The sequence below is a fragment of the Panthera tigris genome, chromosome F2, assembly GCF_018350195.1.
Source record: "Panthera tigris isolate Pti1 chromosome F2, P.tigris_Pti1_mat1.1, whole genome shotgun sequence".
Lineage (NCBI taxonomy): Eukaryota > Metazoa > Chordata > Mammalia > Carnivora > Felidae > Panthera > Panthera tigris.
Genome location: NC_056676.1, coordinates 41,374,829 through 41,400,662, shown reverse-complemented (window position 1 = coordinate 41,400,662; position 25,834 = coordinate 41,374,829). Strand labels below are relative to the sequence as shown.

At 43.2% G+C, this 25,834-nt stretch overlaps 1 protein-coding gene, 1 long non-coding RNA gene and 1 other non-coding gene across 3 annotated transcripts in view; 1 reads left to right on the top strand and 2 right to left on the bottom strand.

The window, feature by feature from the left end:
* Positions 1 to 25,834, top strand: part of PLEKHF2 (pleckstrin homology and FYVE domain containing 2) — a 67,834-nt gene that overhangs the window by 12,146 nt on the left and 29,854 nt on the right. Inside the window, exon 2 of the mRNA XM_007073284.3 lies at positions 16,639 to 16,702. The gene's annotated coding sequence lies outside the window, so the exon portion shown is untranslated. The remainder of the gene's footprint in view (positions 1 to 16,638; positions 16,703 to 25,834) is intronic.
* Positions 10,453 to 10,525, bottom strand: TRNAK-CUU. Its single transcript has one exon. It is a non-coding gene; the product is annotated as a tRNA-Lys (tRNA).
* On the bottom strand, positions 16,175 to 25,776 carry LOC122234861. The gene is made up of 4 exons (XR_006212800.1): positions 25,407 to 25,776; positions 21,146 to 21,245; positions 18,194 to 18,353; positions 16,175 to 16,694 (listed from the first exon to the last, which is right to left on the bottom strand). It is a non-coding gene; the product is annotated as an uncharacterized LOC122234861 (long non-coding RNA).

Here is a 25,834-nt window from a genome sequence, read left to right as displayed (position 1 = left end):
TAAAAAAACAAGACCCATCTATTTGCTGTCTACAAGAGACTCATTTTAGACCTGAGGACACCTTCAGATTGAGAGTGAGGGGATGGAGAACTATTTATCATGCCACTGGAAGTCAAAAGAAAGCTGGAGTAGCCATACTTATATCAGACAAACTAGACTTTAAATTAAAGGCTGTAACAAGAGATGAAGAAGGGCATTAGATAATAATCACAGGGTCTATCCATCAGGAAGAGCTAACAGTTATAAACGTCTATGCGCTGAATACAGGAGCCCCAAATATATAAAACGATTACTCACAAATAAAAGCAACCTTATTGATAAGAATGTGGTCATTGCAGGGGACTTTAACACTCCACTTACAGAAATGGATAGATCATCTAGACACACGGTCAATAAAGAAACAAGGGCCCTGAATGATACAATGGATCAGATGGACTTGACAGACATATTTAGAACTCTGCATCCCAAAGCAACAGAATATACTTTCTTCTCGAGTGCACATGGAACCTTCTCCAAGATAGATCGCATACTGGGTCACAAAACAGCCCTTCATAAGTATACAAGAATTGAGATCATACCATGCATACTTTCAGACCACAATGCTGTGAAGCTTGAAATCAACCACAGGAAAAAGTCTGGAAAACCTCCAAAAGCATGGAGGTTAAAGAACACCCTACTAAAGAATGAATGGGTCAACCAGGCAATTAGAGAAGAAATTAAAAAATATATGGAAACAAATGAAAATGAAAATACAGCAATCCAAACGCTTTGGGATGCAGCGAAGGCAATCCTGAGAGGAAAATACATTGCAATCCAGGCCTATCTCAAGAAACAAGAAAAATTCCAAATACAAAATCTAACAGCACACCTGAAAGAAATAGAAACAGAACAGCAAAGACAGCCTAAATCCAGCAGAAGAAGAGAAATAATAAAGATCAGAGCAGAAATAAACAATATAGAATCTAAAAAAACTGTAGAGCAGGTCAACGAAGCCAAGAGTTGGTTTTTTGAAAAAATTCATGAACAGCCCATCACAGCGTACCCAATAGAATCCTATGATCGTCACAGTATTTACACACACGCACACACACACACACACACACACACACACACACAGTGAGGAGAAGAGATTTGCCGGTAACTACTGTTGGGAGACAATTCTTCATGGATCTTCAGTGTTTCTGTATGGCTTGCAAGGACAGGTACTGACCTCCCTTTATTCTAGATCGTATTTCTTAGCCTCATCTAAGGATGTTTATACAGTGAATAGCCTTGGAATATAGAAATAGTGTCTCCCTGCAGAGCAAAGGGCAGTCATGTTTACAGTCCAGTATAATAAAAGATGATGTCTCCTCAGGAGCAAAGGGTATTATTACTGCCCATTGTAAAACAAGATTTGTGTTTCCTAACCATAGGCTTCCCTCCTGTAACTTACCCCATTGTGTGTGTAGTTCCCACTGGGTTCTCTTCACATTACACCAACAGCTGTGTTTCTTTATTATGTGACTTCAGTCCCCGCTCATGGCAAAGAAAATTGGGCCAGTGTGGGCCCCTAATTCCAGGACAGCATTACATTAGCTGGTCAACACTTACCCTGTGGTCTGGCTGGGCAAGATAAGCCTGGCCAATCAGAATTCTCTTTTGAGAGAATAAAGTTGCTAGTAACAGGAGCAGGAAGGGAAAGGATGCCTAGAAAGACTGAAGACAAATTAGAATTGGGGACACAAAATGGTAACAGCAAGTCAAATTTTGAGCAGAACAGATCCACACAGAGAAACAATGTTGCTATAGGAAACAGAGACAGAGATAGAGTAGCCCAAGAAAAAGAGAGAAAAAGTAGCTTTGGTTCCTGATGGCTTCCTAGTTTCTGTTAACAAATATCTTTATCATAAATGCTCTTTTTCTAAAGATTTGAGTGACTCTTTGTTTCAATCAACCAAAGGACCCTGACCAAGACAGCTGGCCATGCCTGTAAACAGGCATCTAGCTGAGAAACAGTACACTATTGCTCTATCACAAAATACTCCTCTTCAGAAAGGGACCGTGAATGTGGGAGCAACCATGTTAATTACCCTTAGGAAACAGAAAGTTGCCTTTAAGAATGTTACTTTAAAATGATGAATTTTGTGGTATTGAATTATATCTCAATAAAGCTGTTGATTTTAAAAAGTGTTTTTTTAAGGGGTGCCTGTGTGGCTCAATCAGTTAAGCATCTGACTTGGCTCAGGTCGTGATCTCGAGGTTCATTAGTTCTAGCCTGGTGTCAGGCTCCATGCTGACAGCTCAGAACCTGGAGCCTGCTTCAAATTCTGTGTCTCCCTCTCTCTCTGCCTCTCCCCCACTTGCACTCTGTCTGTCTGTCTGTCTGTCTCTCAAAAATAAATAAACATTAAAAAAAATTTTAAGTGCTTTTAAAAGAAAAGCTAATGTAATACAAATTATTGGGTTTTTTGAAGGTACCAGGGAAGTCATTAAGGACAAATGTGTGGGACAGATTGAGTCTGCCTTTAAGGAATAGGAGGAGCTTGGGAGTGTATAACCACATGCCCTGGGTCATTTGGATTTGTGACCTAAGAGCTTGGACAGTCCCAAGGAAACCTGAGGGGACCAGGATGGCCCCTGACTGTGGTATTAAATAGTCTGGGCAGCAGGTGTCTACTTAGGTAGTATTGACAATCCCTCCCACTCAAATGATCTTAACATCTGCTAGTGTTTCTCATCCATTAGGATGGCTATTAACAAAAGAATAGAAAACCGCAAATGTTGGTGTGGATGTGGAGAAATTGGAACCCTTGTGCTTTGCTGATGGGAATGTAAAATGATGCAGCCACTGTAAAGAAATTGCTATACTATTTTGTACAGAAAAGGAAACCAGTTACATGGAGGTGACTGTCTAAGTGGAGACTGTGGAGTGGAGAATGCCTAAGAAGGAATGCAGTGAGATTAACCCAGATAGGGCATTAAATGACACCAGAGACCATCACTCAGGTTTTAGCAAAATAAAGGACCCAGAAGAATTGAGCAGAGGCTTGAGATGACTCTCAGACCAACATGGAATTCTTAGGGGCTCTTCTCTCTGTAGCTCCAAGCTCATGCATAAATATTCATATTCATATTGTTTTGAGTCTGCAAATTGGAATATCATAAATGTACATGGCATCTAGGCCCAAGAACATTGGGACAGGCTAAGGGGAGGACGTGCTGTGTGAGACTTGAGGAGAAAAGCCTTGTCTGAGCCAGGTGAACTTTGCTGCAGGTGCACTGGGGGCATCATAAATGAGATGCTCCTCACTACAGACCCTCTAGGATAGTGTTTCTAATGCGTCATGTGAGATTCTGCATGTTCTAGGTAAGAAAGGATTTGGTCTTCCAATAAGGCTGATCTAGGTCACTGTCTGCAACCTCCCTACTCCCTTTGCTGATAAGGAAACAAACTTTAATTTGTGAAATAAAGGTGACTTATCCAAGATTATGCAGGCAGGGCCATCTCTGCCTCTTCTCATAGAATATTTTGCTACACTTCCAAACAATTTGAAGTTGTGTATCAGTAGGTCTTTATAACAATTCTACTTTTCTCTATTTTCTTTGAATTACCTTTATCCAGCACCCTGAATGATGATAGAATGCATTCTTATTAATTCAGGAAGGGGATCCTAATGTTGCCCATGGAGTTGGGGCAGTTTCTCCAATAATGGCGCCCTTAGCCCAATAGTAGCAAATAATGGTGGCCAGGCATCCTTAGGACTAGTGGTATATACCTCAGAGATGGTTAGAGAAGCAAAGGCCTCATTTGGGGGTCATGGGACAGAATGAACATATTGAACTCTACAGCTGTGGTCCCATTAGCATCTTGCCTAACCAAAAAACCACACACCAGACAGAATATGCTTCGGGTCCCTACCCAGCAACTTTTAAGATGCCTTTGCGAAACTCTGTATCAACAGACACAATTTCATTGCTCTGTGATGTATCTATCATTCATGGGTGCCATTTACTTCAGACGCCAGACGGGCTGCTTAAGCAGTTTCCACTGTCAGTGGTGTAGAGTGTTGGACACATTCCAGTAAAATTAAAACTAATACGTGTTGAGTGTTTGCTATGTCCCAGGGACTGTTCTAAGTGTTTTTTAATTTTGTTTTAACATTTATTCATTTTTGAGAGACAGAGCACGAGTGGGGGAGGGGCAGAGAGAGAAGGAGACACAGAATCCAAAGCAGGCTCCAGGCTCCCACCTGTCGGCACAGAGCCCTACGTGGGACTCAAACTCACAAGACTGTGAGATCATGACCTGAGCTGAAGTCGGATGCTCACCCGACTGAGCCACCCACGTGCCCCTCTAAGTGCTTTCTATACATTTATTCATGTAATCTTCAAAACAACCCAGTAAGGTAGAGGCTATTATTATTCTGATTGAGCACGTGTAGAAACTAAAATAAAGAGCTGTTAAGTTAAGTCACTTTTCTGAAAGCGGCAGCCAGTAAGTGGCAGAGCTGGGATTTGAGCCCAGAAAATCTGGAGTCAGAATCTGTGCTTTTAAATCTTTACACTATTCTGCCTCTCGTGTACTATATGGTTTAATATAATGGGTAATTATACATCAGAACTACATTGTCTTTCAGTCTCCTGAAGGGCATTTTGACCTTCTTCAGGGTTGACTATCCCCCCCCACCCCAACCCTTTATCAAGAGGCCATTGGTTAATATCCTTTCTGGATCCCAATGTTTAGTGTCAGTGCTATAATTTGTGTTGCTATGGAAAATTTCTGGCTGAATGCAGTTTTCCTTATGTTGATTAGTAAATAACTTGTAATTTTTTCAGGCAAAGAGTTTCTAAAAAGGAATTACTGGGTTTTTTTAAGATTTTATTTTTTTTAAGTAAATTCTACACCCAATGTGGGACTCGAACTCACAACCCCTAGATCAAGAGTCACATGCTCTACCAACTGAGCCAGCCAGGCATCCCTAGAAAGGAATTATTATCCCATGTCTCTAATCCTCTACTTGGAGGTGAAGCCTGGTGGGCTGTCCCTGCTTATCTGACCCAGAGTAGCCTGGGCAGGGAGCCTGAGGTTCTCACCATGGCTATGAAGTTGGAACCAAGACTCTCAGACAGATTGGGGACATACATACAGACAGATAATGAACTCAGGAGTTTTATTCTAGCAGGGTCACCTAAACAAAGTAGCACTGAGGTGGGTCAAAAGAGCTAAAGCAGAGTGGAATGGGTTGAGAAACCCAGCAAAGATAGGAGAAGGAAGAGGCAAGCCAAAAGGAATCATTAGCGGGCTTTCCAGGCAACTTTGACTGACTCTGTGCAAGATCAGAGAAAGGAAGCTGTTGCCAGAAGTACTGACATGTTTGAATAAACTTCCCAAACTTCAGAGAATGCTTAAAACTCTATTCAAATCTTTATTAATTTTCACATCCCTTAAATATGCATATAATCAGTGTGAACAATTCTGTGTGCTCTTTCACTTAGTGTTAATAAAGCATTTCTAGGAATCAACACAGTCCACATTCTTGGCTCTTTGATGACATTCCTTCCTATTGCTCTTTGGCCATTTCCCTACCCTTGAAGCAATTCCAATATCTTTCTCTACTGGACAATGCTTGATAAGGTGTTGTGGACCTGTGCCTGCTAAGGCAGAATTCTCCCAGGCACACGTACACCTGGGCTCGTACTCATTGTGGGCATAGAATCTTGAATTCTGAATAGTCATCCGGGTCCACCTTGCCCAGCTGGCTACCTCCAACAATAACCAAAGGTGTCCTGGGACTCAGGGCCTCATAAAATCCATAAAGAATTAATTTAAAAAGACCAAACCCAGATTGAAAGAAGAAAAACTTATTATGTACCAGTTATCCTACACATAACCAGATATCAAATATTGTCTAGAGTGATTCTATGTTAACTTTAAAAATCCTCTGGTCGTGGTTAACACTTCTGTCCTTGCAATCCAGTGTGATTCTTCTTCTGCTTCTGTCATCCTGATTCTGTTGATTCCATTCTCTTACTTAAAACCCACCACTGAGTTCTGGGCTCTTAGGATGAAACCCAAGTTCCCAACTCCGGTCAACAGAATTATGGCCCCAACGGGGTTCACATCTTAATCCCTAGAGCCTGATTATATTATCGTACATGGCAAAAGAGACTCTGCTGATATAATAAAATAAGGATCTTGAAACAGGAAGATTACCCTGGATTATCTGGGTGGGCCCAACATAATCATAAGGGTCCTTATAAAAGGGAAACAGGAGGGCCAGGGTCAGAGAAAGAAGATGTAAATAGGTAGCCTCCAGAAGCTGGTAAAATGAAAAAACTGATTCTCCCCTAGAGCCAGAACAGAAGAATGGTGCTGAGGAACATTTCTAAGTGCCGAGGTTCCCACATTATCCTCTTTGATGTCATAGAATTAGTCTTCTGAAAATCCGTAGACATATATCAGCCACAATATTTATTAAGTGCCCTCTGTGTGCAAAGATCTCTGCTTTAGTACATAATTATAGTTGGTTGAATAGTGGTACCCCCAAAATGTGTTCAAGTCCTAACCCCTACAACCTGTGAATATGACCTTATTTTGAAAAAAAGTTCCTGGGGCACCTGGGTGGCTCAGTTGGTTAAGCATCTGACTCTTGATTTCAGCTCAGGTCATGATCTCACGATTCGTGAAATTGAGCCCTGTGTGGGGCTCTGGGCTGACAGTGCGGAGCCTGCTTGGGATTTCTCTCCCTCTCTCTCTGCCCCTCCTATGCTCTGTGTGTGCATGTGCTCTCTCCCTCTTTCTCAAGGTAAGTAAACTTAAACAAACATAAATTTTTTAAAAAGAGAAAGAAAAATGTCCTTGCAGATATAATTACATTAAGGATCTCAAGATAAAATCATCCTGGCATTGAGGTGGCCCTAACTCCAACAACAGATGTCCTTATAAGAGAAAGACAGAAGGAGGGGTGCCTGGGTGGCTTAGTTGGTTAAGTGCCAATTCGGTTTAGGTCACGATCTCACAGTTCATGAGTTGGAGCCCCACGTGGGGCTCTGTGCTGACGACTCAGAGCCTGGACCCTGCTTCAGATTGTGTCTCCCTCTCTCTCTGCCCCTCCCCCGATCACACTCTGTCTCTCTCAAAAATAAATAAACATTAAAAAAAAATTTTAAGAGAAAGACAGAAGGAGATTTGAGGCACAGAGACGCACAGGGGCAAGGCTATGTGAAGACAGTGGTAAAGATTGGAGTTATGTTGCCAGAAGCCAAGGAAAGCTTGGAGATGCTAGAAGCTGGAAGAAACAAGGAATGATTCTCTTCAGAGGGAGTACAACCTGGCTAACACCTTCAGAGGGAATCCAGACTTCTGGCCTCCAGAACTGTGAGAGAGTCACTTTCTGTTGTTTTAAAACCCTTTCTGTGGTCATTTGTTATGGCAGCCACAGACAATACTACAACAACCTTCCCTACACTTCTCTGTTCTGTAAGCCACTAAGATCCTGTTTGCCTATCACACTACAGACAAAAGACACCTTTCCATCCTGCTCTTTCCCATCCCTCCACGCTTCCGCTTGTGGTTCCTGTCTACCTCTCCTGTGCTTTAACCACCTGTTAGTACACACTTCTCTGAGTGACTTTGCTTTCAACACAAAAGCAACCGGTGCTGACCGGCCTGAATGGACGCTGGCTGCCATGATGGAGCAAAGTCCAGGAGGCCTCTGCTGTGTCAGGCATTACCTCTTTAGGTGCTGGATCATGGCTAGCAGATATTGGCAAGAGTCCCAACGGGAATTCTTGTTGTGTACCCAGAACTGTGCTAAGTGGCCTATATCTTTGAAACCACACCACAACTAGATGGGTGAGGAAACTGAGGCTAAAAAAGGTTCAGTGATGTGCCATATGTCACTAGTTAGCAAGCAAGTAGCAGAGTAGGGGCTGGAAGCCAGGCAGCTTGACTCTGAGTTCTGTTGTGGAGCAGCTGAGGAAATGCATGGAGACGGTCATTTCTCTATGGAGTAGAGAATAGTTGGAAAGAAGTGCCATCCAGTCTGGGACCCTCAGAAACAGGAATTATTTATTTCAGAAAAATGGCATCAGAGGAGATACAAGTTGACTCATCATTCGGTCCCAGCTGGAGCCTCAGAGCCAAGGAATGCATCAACCCCAGGGGAAAGTGAGCAGGGGTGTGGAGCACTCTCCCACTGGTACCCCAGGGAGGGGTGAGCTCCAAGCTCGGGATACAACCATGGCAGAGAACTCAGAGTACATGGAAGGCAGAAGGACTTTTGGGGAAGCTGGGAATGACAGCCAGAACCCCAAAGGCGGGAACTTGGTAAGATTCCCTGAGGCCTGAGGTTTCCCGCATTAGCCGTTCTTTCCCCTCCCGCCTCCCTGAGCTGACCCTGTGAAACCTTGGCACGGAAAGGACACATGCGCTTATTTGAGTGATGCGCAGACTGGGTAAAACAAGCCAACCTGTGTCTCCAGCCTTGGAGTGGAGAAGTGAAGCCAGAGATAGAATGGGTAGTGTTGCCTTGAAAGAGGGAAGGGCCCTCAGCAGCCCGAGGCCTGTAGTAGAGAAAAAGGAGAACCAAGGAGACCTACCTCAGCCTCAGCCACAGGCATGGCCCCTGGGGCTTAACCACTGAACACTCAGTGCTCCCTGCACAGACAGGTGGAGGGAAAGTGAGGGGAGCCGACTTAAAAGTGAAGAGCAGCTGGTACCATGGAACTTACCAGTGCATGACCTCCTTGCTTTTACTCCCCAACCCCCCATATTATGATGGCCATGTTTGCTGACAGTCGGTGGCCTTTTCTGGTACTACGTATGTAGGTGTGCCTTACAGGGATTTTAAAATAAATCTAGTCCCAAGTGATTCATTATTCTATTACATTAGTTAGCTGTTGGCAGATTTGTCACACCGTATACAAAAGCTGAGCTATTTTTGTGCTTGTACTTATGAGTCATCTCGCCAACTTTCTGTATATATTTTCTACCACTGTTCTATAATCACATTTTTTCATTCTGGGAATACAGGTGTTAATTATGTTTTTACTTTCTCCTACATTCTTTTTATTCTGAGACCAAAATAGCAACAACAAACAAAAATATCTTTATTTCTTTAATATCCCATGGAGATGTCTAAAACTGACTTTGACACCCGTGCTGCAACTTAGATCTGAAGTTAGAAATAAGCTACTGTAAATGATCTTCTGAGATTTGCAATCAGCAAAAGTGTATATCAAGATAGCCTTGCATTTGTAGAGCCTGTCATAGTGTGTGCTCATCTTACCAAATGACTAAGTCTTCAAAAATTCTTTTTTGTGTTCACTAGATCTGCCTTGTCCATCATTGCTATTGAACTTTAAAAAGTTCATCTTAAACCCTCAATATGTGTTTACACCAAGAGAGCTGAAGGAGAGAGGGAAAAATATACAGTGACTCAAGAAAAGATGGATTTGGGGGCGCGTGGGTGGCTCAGTCGGTTGAGCGTCCGACTTCGGCTCAGGTCATGATCTCTGTCCATGAGTTCGAGCCCCGCGTCGGGCTCTGTGCTGACTGCTCAGAGCCTGGAGCCTGTTTCAGATTCTGTGTCTCCCTCTCTCTCTGACCCTCCCCCATTCATGCTCTGTCTCTCTCTGTCTCAAAAATAAATAAACGTTAAAAAAAAATTAAAAAAAAAAAAGGAAGGATGGATTTGTATGGCAGAGAAGACTACAAAACATGTGTTTCATTTACTACACTATTTCTGGAAGGTCTCCCTTTGGCAACTTTAAAAACATTTTTTTTTCATGTTTATTTTTGAGAGAGAGAGAGAGAGAGAGAGAGAGAGAGAGAGACTGCGCATGTGCGCGTGTGCAGGGGAGGGGCACAGAGAGAGGGAGAAAGAGAATCCCAAGCAGGCTCCCTACTGTCAGCACAAAGCCCAACGTGGGACTCAATCCCACCAACTGCAAGATCATGACCTGAGCCGAAATCAAAAGTCAGCCACTTAACCAACTGAGCCACCAAGGCGCCCCACCTTGGCAACTTTTAAGTGTTGTTATATCATTTCTTGGAGGCTTCTCTAGCTGTTCAAATGTGGTGAAAAGATGAGAGAATTGTAATATGAAGGTAAGGGAGGGTCTGGCTCCTCTGATTGAAAAACGTTTTTCCATTTTCCCCTTTTATGTCACCTCGAAACCCTGTCGAGTTGACTCAGTCACACTGGCTGGAGCTGAGTTGCAGATACTTGAAGGGACACACACTTCCCCATTCATATGACCACACTGGGAAGTTAGAAGCATAACTTTGACTCAACAGGAATTTTTCTGTCCACATACTTTCCATATCCAAGCTGTCAGGCCTCAGATGAAGGTCTTTACACTGTGCCAAAGTTTATTCTCATGGGCATCAAACCCAATTGCTCAACAGATAGCTTGTTGTTGCTGCTGCTGTTGTTGTTGTTGTTATTTGTTTTTAAGTAAACTCTACACTCAACATGAGGCTTGAACTCACGACCCTGAGATCAAGAGTCACATGCTCTACCAACTGAGCCAGCCAAGCACCTCTCAACAGATAGTTTTGAGAGAAATTTGGACCTCAGAGAGCTTCCCATAGTCATTTGTCCAGACCGATGCCCTAAAATTACTGATGTCCACAAGTCAACTTGTGGACTTAAGGGATGACACTTAAGGAATGACACTCCTCAACAGCTGAAAATATGAGATGTTCTTGATTTTTTAAAATATTTCATAGATGCTGCAGATGATAATTTTGTTCTGCAACCATAACAACAGGGGCCCGGACCACTCTTTTTGTGGTAACTATTCTCAATATATTTTCGGCTCAGTTTCACCTTATTTTGAAGTGAAAATACACATATTCTAGAGAACCGAAGGTAGTGCAGGGTGGCTGGATCATTGTTGGTATTAATTAATAACAATCAGTCTTTTTGTTGAAATCAACAGAAAATCCAATTTACACTGATTTAACAAAAGAAATTCATTGTCTCACCTAAAAGGCAAGAGGTTGTTCAGGCCAGAGATGATTCAGGCCATAGAGATAAGTCTTGATGGTGTCAAGGGCCTCATTTCTTTTCCTCTCTCTGTTCTGGCTTCTACTATGGAAGCTGTACCCCCAGGCAGACTTCCTTCATGGTTGCAAGATGAATGTCAATAGTCCTGAGGTCATATGATTCCTTGTTCATGTCAGAAGGACAGAGAACATCTTTTTCTTCAATTATCAAATAAACTCCTGGGTTTCATTCCAGGAATGGGACCATTTACTGGATCCAGGAATATGGGGTAGCATGCTGGGCAAAAGTAAGCTCATCCCTGGAGCAGAGGGAGAATTAATCACATGTAAACTGTTTTGCTGAGAATGGGGTAGAAATGGTTATGCAAAAGAAAATGGGGGCAATGTTTTACCAAAAGAGGAGTATATGGATACAAGGAGGGAAAAACAACCAACATCCTTTATGGAGTGTTGGGAGGAAAATTGTAAACTACCCAGAAAAGTAGTCATAGTTATGCCCAGAATTTGTGATCCCCCAAATACCGCCAGGGAGCCGAGTCCGATGTAAAAGCAAAAGAGCCTTTATTCAGGCTAGCTCGAGCTCAATCCCCTACCTGCACCGACGCAGCGGTGAGATACCGGGGAGAGAGAGCAAGTTTCAAAAGGACAAAGGTTTTATTGGGGCCTAGGGGCAGTTGGTGAGGTAATGGCTATGGCCTCAGCCAATTGGCTGGGGAAGGGTCTGAGTCCTGTTAGGCAGGTGAGGGGGGGGTTACTCAAGGGGAGGAGGTGTGGTCAAGGTGAAGGACACAGAACAAGATGGAGTTGGCCTGCGTAGGCCCGCCCTTTCATTCCCCCCTTGTCATGTAGCTGAGGGACCCAATCATGGGACCGGCTGCATTTATGGTGACAAGGGGAACAGAGTTTGGAGGTTTACGCCAAGTTCTGGGAACCAAGTGTCCCTGGGGTGGCTCTGGGAGGTCTGATTAAGTATTGTCCCCAAGCTGGTGTCTATGATCTGCCAGGTGATGTTTTGAGGGGCGTGGGGACTCCCGGCAGCATGAGCAATGACAAGCAGAGTTAACAGAGTTACCAATATTAGGTGGGTCGAATGCGCTGTAGCTTGAGCTTGAGCAGGTTGTGTTGGTCCCGACTGATGGCCCATCGCGTGACAAAGTCCTTCCGGATCGAGGAGGGGTCCGCTGGCCGAACGTGGGTGTGATGGACCCAGGTCGCGATGCTGTCTACCTTGAGAGCGGTGGGGGTTGTCAACACCACGATGTAGGGTTCCTTCCAGAGCGGCTCGAGGGTCTCTCGGTGGTGCCTCTTGACATAGACCGTCTCCCGGCCTGTACTGATGAGGTGTCGGGGTCGGGCCAGCCTCATAGATGGCACGGAGGCGCGGCCAAATGTCCTCGTGCACCCTCTGGAGCCCTCTCAAGGAAAGAAAAAGTTCTTGATCTTTAAACTCTGCAAGAAGTTCAGCTCGAAGGCTGGGAATAACAGGGGGTGGCCTGCCAAACATGATCTCGTAGGGAGTAAAACCCAGAGTGTAAGGAGTGTTTCTAACCCGGTAAAGGGCGTACGGTAGGAGAGTCACCCAGTCCCCGCCAGTCTCCATGGTTAATTTGGTAAGGGTCTCTTTTAGGGTTCTATTCATTCTTTCTACCTATCCTGAGCTCTGGGGCCTATAAGCACAATGTAATTTCCAGTTTGCCCCCACCGCCTTGGCTACTGCCTGTGTTACCTGCGAGATAAAAGCTGGTCCATTGTCTGATCCTACCATGGCAGGAAAACCATACCTGGGTAAGATGTCTTCTAGTAGCTTCTTAGCCACCGTCTGAGCCGTTCCATGCTTGGCTGGGTATGCCTCCACCCAGCCAGAGAAGGTGTCTGTAAATACCAGGTCCTCGTGTAGTGCCTCGTCAAAGATGGTGGGTGAGTTTTTGAATCCCTGAGGTAGCCGTGTCCAGGTGAGTTGCCCACTGTAGCCTTCCTCCAGATCATGCCACTCAAAGGCGAACAAGGGTTGGCTCTGGGGTGCCAACGGCAGACTGAAGGCGTCCTTTAAATCTAGTACAGTATACCAGACCCTGGAGGGCGCCAAGGAGCTCAAGAGAGTATATGGGTTGGGAACAGTTGGGTGTATGTCCACGACCCTCTTATTTACTTCCCGGAGGTCTTGTACCAGTCGGTAGTCATTTGTGTGAGGCTTTTTGACCGGCAGTAAGGGGGTGTTCCAGGCAGACTGGCAAGGAACTAGTACCCCTAGGCTTCGTAGTCTCTGGATGTGTGTCTGGATCCCCTTCCAGGCCTCCTGAGACATGGGGTATTGTTTGATCCTTACCGGACTCTCTCCTGGCTTGAGCTCTACCAGGACTGGGGTCCTGTGAGCGGCTAGTCCCATCCCCCCTGTCTCTGCCCAAACCGAGGGGAATTCTTGTAGCCATCTGTCTATATTATTCTCTCTCGGGAGCGCCTCCTGGTGGAGGAGGTATTCATCCTCCAGTTTCATGGTCAGGATCTGGATGGGGTGGCCCTTGCCATCGGTGACCTGAGGCCCCCCTTGTCTGAAAGTTATCTGAGCTCCAATCTTGGTCAGTAAGTCCCATCCTAACAGCGGGTAGGGGCATTCTGGTATTACCATAAAGGAGTGGGATACCCGGCCCGTTCCCAAATCTACTGTTCTTCGGGTAGTCCATGAATACTGGCTCATACCAGTTGCCCCTTGTACCCAGGACTTCTTGCTAGCTGGTTTTCCTTGTGGGGTGCAGAGGACCGAATGTTGTGCTCCGGTGTCGACAAGGAAGTCAACAGGGGTCCCCTCCACTTTAACAGTTACCCTGGGTTCGGGGAGAGGGTCCGAACCCTGACTCCCCTAATCACTTAGTTCATCTAGCTCTAGGACTTTTACTCGATCAGTCTTGCTTCCCTTCTCGCCGGCCCTTTTTGGACAATCTGGGGCCCAATGCCCTATCTCCTTGCAGTATGCGCACTGATCCTTCTGCAGCCTCTGCTTCCCCCCCTTGGTGGTTCCTTTACCTTTTCTTGCGTCGTCCGCCAGCTGCCGGAGACGGCGGTCTCGTTCCTCAGGGAAGTCAGCAGTGGTAGCTAGTAGTATTCTGGCCAGGTCTCGAGTCTGCTTACTGCTGGCAGCCGCCATGGCGCGAGCCTGCTTGTCCTCAGGAGGCTCCCGGTTATTATATACCTTTTTAGCTACCACCAGTAAGTCCTGCAGACTTTTTTCTCCTAGTCTATCTATTTTCTGTAATTTTCTCCTAATGTCTATGGCCGATTGGTTTACAAAGGCCATGATAACAGCTGCCTTGCTTTCCGGAGCCTCTGGATCCATGGGGGTATAGGTACAGAATGCCTCCATGATCCATCCTAAAAAGGCAGCCGGAGATTCATCTTTTCCCTGTTGTACATTTCCTACCTTGGCCAAATTGGTTGGCTTTCTAGCAGCCATTCGGAGACCCCCCATTAGAGTCTGGCGGTAGACCCGGAGCCTCTCCTTACCTTCTGCTGTGTTGAAATCCCACTGGGGCCGAGTTAAGGGGAAGGAGGCATCTATCTGAGCCTGGTTGGTGGTGAGATTCCCGTCTGCGCCCGGAACTAGTTTTCGGGCCTGATTGAGGATTCTTTCTCTTTCTTCAGTCGTGAACAGGACCTGCAAAAGCTGCTGGCAATCATCCCACGTGGGCTGATGGGTAAAAAGAACAGAGTCTAATAAATCAATAAGCCCTGCCGGTTTCTCGGAAAACTTAGGATTATGAGCTTTCCAATTGTAGAGGTCACTAGTGGCGAAAGGCCAATAGTGATGGGGCTGATTCCCCTCCGCGTCTGGGGGTTTGGTGGCTCGCAGGGGCAGAATAGTGGAGTAGGCGGCGGAGGCGGGTTGCTCCCTCTGAGCCCTTTGTCTGGTAAAGGGCGGGCTTCCCACTGGAGCGTTTCCGCCTCCCGCTCTCAGAACAGCGTCTGCCTCCCCCAGAGGGGGAGGATGGTGTTCTTCCAGCATCCTAGAGGGGTTATACGGGGGAGGAAAAAATTAATTTTTCTTCAGTACCCCCCTGTAGGACAGGGTAGAGGGGTGCTCAAGGCTGGGTAAGACTTTTCTTCTTCTTTGTCCCCTGCAAAGCAAGAATGGGTTTGGCTCCGGAGGGAGCGGGGCTAGGAAGGGCTTAAGCCAAGAGGGTGGGTCTTCTACAAGGTCCTGCCAAGTGATAATGTAAGGGAGCTGATCAAGATGGCCCATCTTAGGCTGAGAGATGATACTCCTGACTCGGTGGATGGTAGGGAGGTCGAAGGTCCCCTCTGGTGGCCATCCGACATTGAAAGTTGGCCACTCGCTAGAACAAAAAAACTGCAACCGACCCTTTCGGACTTCCACACTGAGGTTGTTAGCTCTTCCCCTCACATCCTTAAAGTGATCAATCATAATACTTAGAGGAGTAGTCTGAGTCTGTCCCATAATGTCCATCAAGTCCACAGAACAAAACAGAGAAACACAAAAACAGACAAACAGAGGGCCCCTAGAAAGTCTTCCAACTCCATAGAAGCAAAACTGAGAGCTAGCTTAGACATTTGAGGGGATTCCACGTCCCTCCAAAACCGATGAGGGGATTCCACGTCCCTCCAAAGACGACGGCCTCACGCCGACCAGTGGGAGCGACCCGCCTCGTCTCAGACCTTTGAGGGGATTCCACGTCCCTCCAGAAGGGAGGATCGGAACGTCTTCCGAAACTCCCAGCCCATGGTCCTCCAGTGCGTCCACTTAGACCACGTCGGGCACTACCAGAATTCCAGAAATGAGCTCACACAGAAAAGACAGAACAAACAGACACTAACCGTGGCCAGTCAGGCTCTCCGGGTGGGGGCTCCCTCAGGGGTCTTGGGGATCCCGGACGAGCCCCCAAATGTTATGCCCAGAATTCCTGATCCCCAAATACCGCCAGGGAGCCGAGTCCGATGTAAAAGCAAAAGAGCCTTTATTCAGGCTAGCTCGAGCTCAATCCCCTACCTGCACCGACGCAGCGGTGAGATACCAGGGAGAGCGAGTTTCAAAAGGACAAAGGTTTTATTGGGGCCTAGGGGCAGTTGGTGAGGTAATGGCTATGGCCTTGGCCGATTGGCTGGGGAAGGGTCCGAGTCCTGTTAGGCAGGTGAGGGGGGGGTTACTCAAGGGGAGGAGGTGTGGTCAAGGTGAAGGACACAGAACAAGATGGAGTCGGCCTGCGTAGGCCCGCCCTTTCAACAGTGAAGGGGTTTGTTAAGGAGTCTGAACTCGACATCCTTTGAAGGGTTATAATCAGCTATTATCACCCAACATCTACAGAAAGATCTCCAGAGCCATTTAATAAGGCTTTTTTTGTGTGGTTGTAAGAGTTTGATGTCTGGTTAGTGAGTACATGGATGCCTATTATTTTCGTCTTTGTATTCTTTTGTTATGTTTAGAATATTTTACAATTAAAAAGTGAAAGTAATGTAAAGTCATAGTAGACATTATATCATTTTTTCTCCTTGCCTCATACCCAAGAAACTATATTTCCTTGTTTACCTTGTGCTGACCTATAGGCTGTAGGCAGCCTATATGATATCTATCCCTTCTGGGCTGAGGTAGAGAAAGGTCCTGTGTAAACTTTTAGTTCTGCCTTCTCCTTTAGGATGATAATGATGGCCAGCTGTTGAGATGATGGAGCCACAAGAGCAAAGCAGCTTCCTTGGAAAGTAAGTAGTCACATACTCTGGTTATCAATTTCTGTGTGTCAAATAACTCTAAAACTTACTGGCTTAAAGCAATAATTTTGTATTACCTCCCATAGTTCTGTGTGCTGAGTGGGCTCGGCTTGACCATTCTCCCTAGGGGTCTCTCATACTGTTGCAGAAAGTTGTTGGCTAAATCTGCAGTCTTTTGACCACTCACCTGAGTTGGAAGTCCAAAATGGTTAGAATTGATGCTATCAACTGGGTGCTCTGGAGCTATCAACCACAGCACCTGTATGTCTTGGGCTTCTTACTGCATGGGTCCTAGGTTCTGAGAGGAAGCAGCCCAAGAGTGTGTGTCCCAAGAGACCCAGGAGGAATTAAAAGTTTTCTTATGACCTATCCTCAGATGTCACACACCATCATTGCTGCCATATTCTATTGATCAAGGCAAGTCACCAAGACCAATCCAGATTCAAAGCAAGGGAAATTGGACTCCTACATTTGATATAGGGAGTAGCATGTGGTACAGGGAGGGTAAATACTGATAGTGGCCATCTTTTATTATCTGCTATATCTGACGTGACCTACAGTGGACTTGAGATGAGCAAAAAATAAATTTTATGTGTGAAGCCATAGAAATTTGGGGGGTTGTCTGTTACCTTAGCATAAGACTCACTTAAGCTATCAAACAGAATGGGAATTATAGAAAATATGAAAAAGTCCAAAGAAAAAGAATGACCGTGATTAACCTTTCATATTTCCTTCTTACCTTTTATTCATATTTTAATATAGTGATCATGCCATGTGGATAAGTTTATAGTGTTTTTTCCCCACTTAGAATTTTAATATAAATATAGCCCTTTCTTATACAGAAGTCTTAGTAAAGACTTTAAATTATTATTTTTTGAAGATTTTATTTTTAAGTAATCCCTACACTCAACATGGGGCTCGAACTTACAACCCCAAGATCAAGAGTCACATGCTCTACAGACTGATGCAGCCAGGTGCCTCAAGACTTTAAATTATTGAATATTTCATTGATAAAGCACTCAACTGCTTCAAAATACACATTTAGTGTTTTCCCCCTTTACTTAATGTCATAAATAATGCTGCCATAAATATCTTTGTGCATAAAGCATTATTTCTTTTTGATAAATTATATTCATTCATCTTTAGATCCTTGATTTTATAAGGTTTTATCCTAATAAATGTCTTGACATCATCCCTAACTGTATTTCCTGTGGACAGTGCCCCAGTTTATAGTTCTAGTCCTGATCTCTCCACTTACTCTAGACTTGACATCACTAGTTGTGATCACTAATAGGCATTTCAAACCAAATATGTCAAATTATTCTTGATTCTCCTTCCATTTCTCAAACCAGTTCCTTTCCTAGGCATCCTTATCCCAGTCGATGAGGCCATGATCTGCTCAACTGCTTACGCCTAAGCCTGGGAGTTACTCTGCATTCCTCCCATTCCCTTGCCTTCTTGCAGTCAGTTAGCAAGTCCTACCTGTTTTATCTCCAAGGTATACCTCATTTGTCCATTTCTCCTTCCAAAGCTGCCCACAAGGCCATGCTATCATCATCTTCCTCTGAGCTACTGTGATGTTTTGCTGAGAGGTCTTCCTGTTTCCATTTTTGTTTTCAATTCTGAGTTAAATCTGTTAAAACTGTAAATCAAATAGCGTCACTCTCCTGCTTATAGCCAGGCCCCTCTGGTTCAGCCCAGAACGCTTCTGGCTTCTACCTACCTCACTTAGCTCTTAACACCAGCTCCTCCCCTGCCACACTGATCTCTCTACTCTGAGTTCACTATAAACTCTTTCTGCCTCAGGGCCTTTGCATAATGTTCCTTCCTGTCCTTGAACACTTTTCTCTACCTCTTCCTGGAGTTGCCTCTTTCTCATCTTTCAATTCGATTGTCTTGTCGATTGTCGTCTTCTTAGAGAAGCTGTATGGACTATTCTATTTAAAATAGCCAGTCACTTTCCATTAAGTACTCTGTGATGGCTCCAGAACTTTTATTGAAGAATAGTTTAGGGACAATAAATAATCTGGTTGAGAATGTGGGATGGTGGGAAGGGCTATGACACGTGTCTTGAAGATTCATTTACATAGCAGTTTACATTAGACTGAGAGACTATCAGTAGTCTTCTCAAAGACCAGTAATAGTGGTGGTGAGGTTGATGAATATTATGGGGATAAAACACCTCCCACCCTAAACACTCCTGGGTGATGTCATTGTACTTACCATATCTGTTTCCTTTACTGCACTCATCACTGTCTGTAATTATCTTATTTTCTGTGCTTTCTCCCCTTGCTAGAATCTAGGCTCCTTAAAAACATAGTTCTTGTCTGATTTCCCTCCATACCCCATGCTACCCCCAACTCTAAGAACAATATCTAACTCATAGCAGTCAATAGATATTTTTAATAAGTTAATGAATTGCTTTATAGATAAATAGGACTAATTTACTCTATTTTATATTTCCACCCCAACCTTATCACCAAGTAGATGTCCATGGATTATTTTGGTTTTCAAATCCAAGATGTGCATATTTATGTTTCTATACATATACATGACACTCCATTTCTGGGAAAGTAGAATGTGTGTCAGGATTCCTCACACAGGAAGGCGGAAGCTAGGAGAAAATAAGGTAAAGATATGCTGGAGATGATATGGAAAAAAAAAAAGACAGTAAAAGGGTTCAGTACTTGGAGAATATGGAAAGAAGGTGCTGCATGCAGAGGAGACCATTCATACCTTTGCATTATCATTAAAAAGCTATTCAGTGTTTTCCAGATCAAAATGTTCTTTCTAACCTTTAGGAGTTTTGACCCCAGCTTTAGAAATAGTACTCTGCACCACGTCCTATGGTCTCTGGCTGTAAGCCTGTCTCTTGACTGTGTTCCCTGTTTCTTGGCTGGTTTCCTGCCTTGCCACTCAGTTTCATTTCCAAATTCGGGTTTCCTTATGTGTGAGTCATAGTTCAATAAACAGTGATTGTATGTGCTGAGGCTCAAATGAGGCAGAGCAGGGCTACTACTCTGCAAAGACTTTGGACATTTTCTCCAGAGTACTCTTGGTCCAGGCACCTCACCCCTCTTCTAGAACCAGGGGCCCTGTTGTATTTGGCCATGCCTGCCTGTTCTGGCACCCACCGGGCCTGGTGGCTGAACTTGGGCTAAGAAGTGAAGAAACATATGGGTGGGTTTGGATAGAAGTCAGGGACTGAGATGGGTGCTGGGGGCTGCTCCATACAGAGCCAGAGGGAGACTAGGTAAGGAGTGCAGTTGGGTGGTTACAACTGAATGATGGCTTGTTTTCATAGGATTTGTTCTGCTTGTGAACATTCTTCATTTTGTTGTCAATCTAGAGTGTATGAAGAGTCACTAAAGAGGCACAGATATGAAGGAAGGACCTTTGCAAGAACTGGCCAGAGATCTATAAATCAGGCATGTCAAGGTTTAATATACTATTTCCTGCCTTGTCACATAAGTGATAAAATTTATATTTTATTAATAATTTCAACAGCAATAACATTTAGTACTATAACATTACCACCACATCCACTGTTTATTTAAGACCCTCTATTTTCCAGGCATCTACTATTTGCTATGTGCTTTGCTTATATTAGCCCCAATCTTTATAATCCTAGGGCATAGGGGATTATTTTCCCATTTTTACCAATTTTTACTAACAAGAAAATTGAACAGAACAGTTAAGCCATTTACACAAGGTTATAAGCTAATAAGTTGTAGAATCAGAATTTGAACTCAGGTCTATCTGGCTTCAAACTATGAAAGTTTTTATTTTTATTTTAAAATGAATTTTTAATTAAATCATGCTTAAATTTCTTCCCTTTCCATAAAAGTATGAACAACCTGTTTACACTACTACTCCAGAAAAGTATATTGCTTTTTAAAATAGATTCTTTCAATAATATTTGGATTTAAAGTTACTGTTGGATTTTATTTAATCTGGCACCAACTTTTAAAAACATAATACAGTATTCTCATTTTGCAGTTTCCATACTTATTTTAAGCTAGTTTATAGAAGGTAAACTTTTTCAATAACTGCTTGTGGAGGTCAACGTTTTGTCATTTACAAGAGTTAATGTTGAGAAATAAGGCATTTGTTGTATAATTCCACTCAACTGGCAGGGAAGGTAATGTGCAAATAATTTAGGAATTTTCTACAGAAGAAAGCAGACATTGTGCCTTTTTGTGTATAGAGTACTTGAATATGATTTTTACTTCATTGAAAAACTTACCCATGATTATGCCTTGTGTTTTTTTTTAATAAAACAATACATACTTATTGTAGAATATTGGTAAAACACATAAGAAAAAGAATCATGTATAATTCTACCAAAGATAAAAAAAATTAATGTAGTTGTATATTTTACATGTCCCTTTTATACAAAAGTTTCCATATTTTACATGTAATTTACTATCCTACCTGGAATTTATTTCAGGATGGGGTGTTGAGCCTTATGTTTCTAGAAAAACAGAGATGAGCATGGAACTAGTTCCTTAGTTTCCAATATGACGTGATGTCCCTGTTGGAAATATATAAACTCAGTTTGAAGTGAGACAAATCCCTGATCAATTTATACCCACTGTTGGAAAAATTCACAAGATTCTTGATGTATACTAGATGCATATGTTAAAACTCCCAAGATCAAGATAAAAAAAATTTAAGTTTATTTATTTATTTTGAGGGAGGGAGGGAGAGAGAGAGAGAGAGAGAGAGAGAGAGAGAAAGCACACGCAGAGGAGGGGCAGAGAGAGAGGGAAACAGAGAATCCCAAGCAGGTTCCATGCAGGGCAGAGTCCAACGTGGGGCTCAATCCCAGAACCCTGGAATCAGGAGCTGAGCTGAAATCAAGAGTCAGATGCTCAACTGACTGAGCCATCCAGGTGTCCCAACATCAAATTTCTGCCAAGAAAATTTATTTTTTTTTATATTAATAAGGTTCTGTGTTCAAATTTAAATGTCATTTTTGAAGGGCATCTTGGTGGCTCATGGTTGATTTCGGCTCAGGTCACGATCCCAGAGTTATAGGATCAAGCTCTGTGTTGGGCTCTGCCCTGAGTGTGGAGCCTGCTGAAGAGTCTCTCTCTCTCTCTCTCTCTCTCTCTCTCTCTCTCTCTCTCCCTCTGCCCGTCTCTCCTGCTCACACTCTCTCTCTAAAATAAAAAAAAATAATAATAAAAATGTCATTTTTTGATTCTGAGGTAAGATAGCTTGACAGATTGTTAAAAGCGCAGTAGTCGAGAAATACAATTTACAATAAATCTTTCAAGAAATGAATTAAAATTCCTTCCAAAAAGCTTCTCAACTCCCCAGCCTTAAATTCTAACCTTTCCAAGAGACATATGCAATATTTTTTTCCCTTTGTATGGATTTTATTTTTTAGAGCAGTTTTAGGTTCACAGCAAAATTGGGTGGAAAGTACAGAGTTCCATAAATCTCCTGCCCTTACACAAGCAAGCCTCCACCACTCTCAACAGCCTGCACCAGAGTGGTGCATTTGTTACAGTCAATGAACCTACACTGACGTGTCCTTATCACCCAAAGTCCATAGTTTATATTAAGTTCCCCCCTGCTATAAATTTTGACAAATTATATAGTGACATGTATCCACCATTATAGTATCATATAGAAGTTTCACTGCCCTAAAAATCCTATTTATCCCTCCCTTCCCCCTAATGTCTGGCAACCACTGATCATTTTACTGTCTTGCAATATTTTTGAGAGAATTTTCTTTGTCATTTAATCGGAAAACATTTCTAAATGATCTTCTAAGACATGACTATAAGGCTCTCTAATAAAATAGCATAGAACTACATTTCCACGAATCACGAGGCCTTCTTGCGTTAAAGCAAAAAGTAGACAATGATGCAATTGGGGGATGTGGTTATAACTTGGATTATTCTCTTCACATAATGAAGTTTTATAAGGAATATAGTATCTGTTCCTACTTCCTGCAGCCCAGGATGTGATTGTGCCAAACTAGTTTGTACGACACAGTGGCGAGCAAAGCCACAAACATCCCATATTTAAATGTTTAGAAAGACCCACTGTGTATGATAGATTATAGCCAGGGAGCATCTTGTCTTCTGCAAGAAGAAAAAATTCACTTTTTGTTCACTGAGGAATTAGAAAACATAAAGTACATTGTTTTTTAATCATGTTGCTGTCAGTCTGGACCTATTTTGAGACTGGATATTTAAGACAGCTATCCTAGTTTGTTTTGAATTATTTAGTATTGTTTCTTTAGTGCTTTATTATATATATATATTTTTTTTTTAAATGGGTTTTTTTGTTTTTTTGGTTTTTTTTGGGGGGGGGGGTAATTTCAAACTCACAGTTTGCACAAACAGAAATTATAGCAAGAACATCCATAAACTCTTTACCCGGATTCATCTACTAACATTTTACTCCATTTGCTTTATCAGTTATGTAAGTGATTTCTTTCTTTTAGAGGTAATATTTACATTATATGTTATGTATGAAATATTTTCTGAATCATTTGAGGGTATATTATATACCTCATCGTCTTTTACCCCTAAATAGTGTGTATATCCTAATAGGGACTTTCTCTTAAATGACCAAGACAGTAAATTTAACTTTAATATAATACCTTTGTCTACTTTTCTGTTCATATTCCGATTTTTTCAATTGGCCCAATAATGTCCTTTGTAGCGTTCTTCCCTTCCTCTAGAGGGCCTAGTCTAGGGTCAGGTATTATATTTAGTTGCCATGTCTTTTCACCTCTTTTATTTTATTTATTTATTTTTTAAGTTTGTTTATTTATTTATTCTGAGAGAGACAGAGACAGCACAAGCAGAGGGAGGGGTAGAGAGAAAGGGAGAGGGAGAATCCCAAGCAGGCTCCACACGTCGGCGCAGAGCCCAAAGTGGGGCTCAAACCCACAAACTGTGAGATCATGACCTGAGCCAAAACCAAGAGTTGGACGCTTAACAGACTGAGCCACCCAGGAGTCCCTCACCTCTTTTAATCTGGAACATTTCCACTGCCCTTTTTAAGAATACAGCCCCACCACCCCTTTCAAAAACGGAATATTACGTTTTCAGGTTTGTCTGATATTTTCCCAGAAGTCTATGGAAACAGCCCTCTCTAATCTGAGCTGTTTGAAGCTGTGCTGGAGAATAATGGTTTCTCCTTTTCTTCTGCTTTTCAAATTTCACACATGTGTCTCCATTGGCGGGATTTAACCTGGAAACATTTAAGGAAAAGTCTTCTGGAAAATGGAATTCTAAACTTTCTCCCACAGTGCACAGAGGGGTGGCAATAGTGCTAAGTTGACCATGGAGAAGCTGGGGATAGAACAAAGAAGACCGTGAACTCCCCGTCCTCATGGAGCGTACTGTCTCCAGGGAGATCTATAAGTGCCATGAGGGAAACACAGGGCTGTAACCCAGAATAACAGGGGCACTCTCTCGGGGCACAGAGAACTGAAAGATGACAAGGAGCCACAGCTATGTGAAGGGTGGGGTGCGATGGGCTTGACTTTCTAGGTAGAGAAGTGGCCAGGACAGCGGGTCCCCTAGCAGAAAAGAGCTTGGTATATTTTTAAAACAACAGGAGATCAATATGACTGGAATTTGGTGGAGCTTGGCATTATTTTATGGTGGAGAGGATGGCAGAGGTTGTATTGTGCTGGGGTTTATAGGACCTAGTGATCAACTGGCATTTTGTTCAAAGTGAAATAGAAATGTTCCTACCCCATGTGGCACCTTTGGGCAAATTAGAAAAGAGCATCCACTTCTCAAAGCATTTCCATCTTGTTGGGAAATTGTTGTAAAATACTTTTAGTAGAACAAGGCACTTCACTGAAATCTGCCAGAGAATACTTGTAATAAATACAAAATTTTGGGGCACCTGGGTGGCTCAGTCAGTTGAGCGTCTGACTGCGGCTCAGGTCATGATCTCACGGTCCGTGAGTTCGAGCCTCACATTGGGCTCTGTGCTGACAGCTCAGAGCCTGGAGCCTGTTTCAGATTCTGTGTCTCCTTCTCTCTCTGACCCTCCCCCATTCATGCTCTGTCTCTCTCTGTCTCAAAAATAAATAAACGTTAAAAAAAAATTTTTTTTTAAATACAAAATTTACAGTGTTCCAATTTGAAAGGCAGTCTTCCAAAGGGTGGGTTGTTCTACTACAACCTGTACAACTGCATATTGCAGCCTCCATGGGGAGTCATAGAAGGCTTTCTGTGGGGAAGTTGAACAATCCTGTGTTGTCCCTCTGTGGAGGGGACACAAGGAGAGGAGAGGATTTCAGATGAGGTGTTTTGCAGGCAGATCCTACAATATTTTAGAAGCAAAGAGACTGGATGAAGGAGATAGGAAAGAGGATGAGATGGTGATGACTCATCAGGTTTGAGGGTAGCAGTGCCATTTTGCTGAGATGGGCACAACTGGGAGAAGACGGGGGCCTATGGGTGGGGAGAACAAAGAAATCAAGGAGTAATTAAAATCCAGGCGTTTGCCATCTCCCCTTGAATGCTCTTTTCAACTAAAAGTTTACCAAATTCTTAACTTTTTAAAAAATAAATATCCTTGAAAAACTTACCCATTAGAATCAAGGACAATTATAAACCTTTCAGGTTTATCAAATTGGGTAAAACTCAAATATTACCAATATTTTCAAGTTCCTCTATGTTTTAAGTATTCTGCCAGAGACTTTACATACCTTATCTCATTTCCTCTGCTCAGCAGTCCATGAGGTAGTTCCCATTTTATAGAGGAGATGTGAGGCTCAGAGAAAGATCTTATCACTGGATTTGAACATGGTGCCATGGTTACAGGTCCTAGTCACAAGTTGATCCTACTGCCTTAGTCCCTTGTTGATTTCAGCTTTATCAGTGCTATCCAAGAGTACATTCTGCAACGAAGGAAATATTTTATATCTGCACTGTCCAGTAGTCATGTGGCTATTAAGTACTTGAAATGTGGTCAGTGTGACTGAGGAACTGAATTTTTAATAACTACATGTGGTTAGTGGCTACCATATTTGTCAGTATAGCTCTAAATCAGTGAGGTCCAAAGAGGGTTGTGCTACAACCCAGGGAAGGTACAGAACACGCAGAGTGCAGAAAGAAAACACAAACAATGTTTTAC